Source organism: Colobus angolensis, unplaced genomic scaffold (genome assembly GCF_000951035.1).
Source record: "Colobus angolensis palliatus isolate OR3802 unplaced genomic scaffold, Cang.pa_1.0 Scaffold22, whole genome shotgun sequence".
Taxonomy (NCBI): domain Eukaryota; kingdom Metazoa; phylum Chordata; class Mammalia; order Primates; family Cercopithecidae; genus Colobus; species Colobus angolensis.
Genome location: NW_012115377.1, coordinates 3,780,744 through 3,781,529, shown reverse-complemented (window position 1 = coordinate 3,781,529; position 786 = coordinate 3,780,744). Strand labels below are relative to the sequence as shown.

General features: G+C 52.0%; 1 protein-coding gene across 1 annotated transcript in view; it reads left to right on the top strand.

Annotated features, from left to right (window-relative positions):
* SLC25A41 (solute carrier family 25, member 41) overlaps positions 1 to 786 on the top strand; it is an 8,424-nt gene that overhangs the window by 4,383 nt on the left and 3,255 nt on the right. The window lies entirely within an intron of this gene.

Sequence of the window (786 nt, the reverse complement as noted above, 5' to 3'; positions counted from 1 at the left end):
CTCCCTCCTCCTCCCCTCCTCCTTTCTCCCTCCTCCTCCCCTTCACTTTCTTCTCCTCCTCCCCTCCTTTTTCCCCTCCTCCTCCCCTCCTCCTTTCTCCTCCTTTTTTCTCCCACTTCTCCCTCCTCCTCCTTCACCTCTTCCTCCTCCTCCTTTCTCCTTGTCCTCCCCTCCTTTCTCCCTCCTCCCCACCTCCTCTCTCTCCTCCTCCTCTCCTTCTTTCTCCCTTCCTCCTTTCTCCCTCCTCCTCCCCTCCTCCTTCCTCTCCTCCTCCTCTCCTCCTTTCTCCCTCCTCCTCCCCTTCACTTTCTTCTCCTCCTCCCCTCCTTTTTCCCCTCCTCCTCCCCTCCTCCTTTCTCCTCCTTTTTTCTCCCACTTCTCCCTCCTCCTCCTTCACCTCTTCCTCCTCCTCCTTTCTCCTTGTCCTCCCCTCCTTTCTCCCTCCTCCCCACCTCCTCTCCTCCTCTTTTCTCCCTCCACCTCCCTTCCTCCTTTCTCCCTCCTCCTTTCTCCCTCCTCCCCCTCCTCCCCCTTTACCCTTTACCTCTTTCTCCTCCTCCTCTCCAATCTCCTCTTCCTTTCTATAGATTTATATATGTATACATTATTATATTACATATTATATATAATACATATACATATACAACATATACATACGTATTTATATATGTATATGTACGTGTGTGTGTGTATATATAGAAAACATTTGGCCGGGCGTGGTGGCTCAAGCCTGTAATCCCAGCACTTTGGGAGGCCGAGATGGGCGGATCACGAGGTCAGGAGATC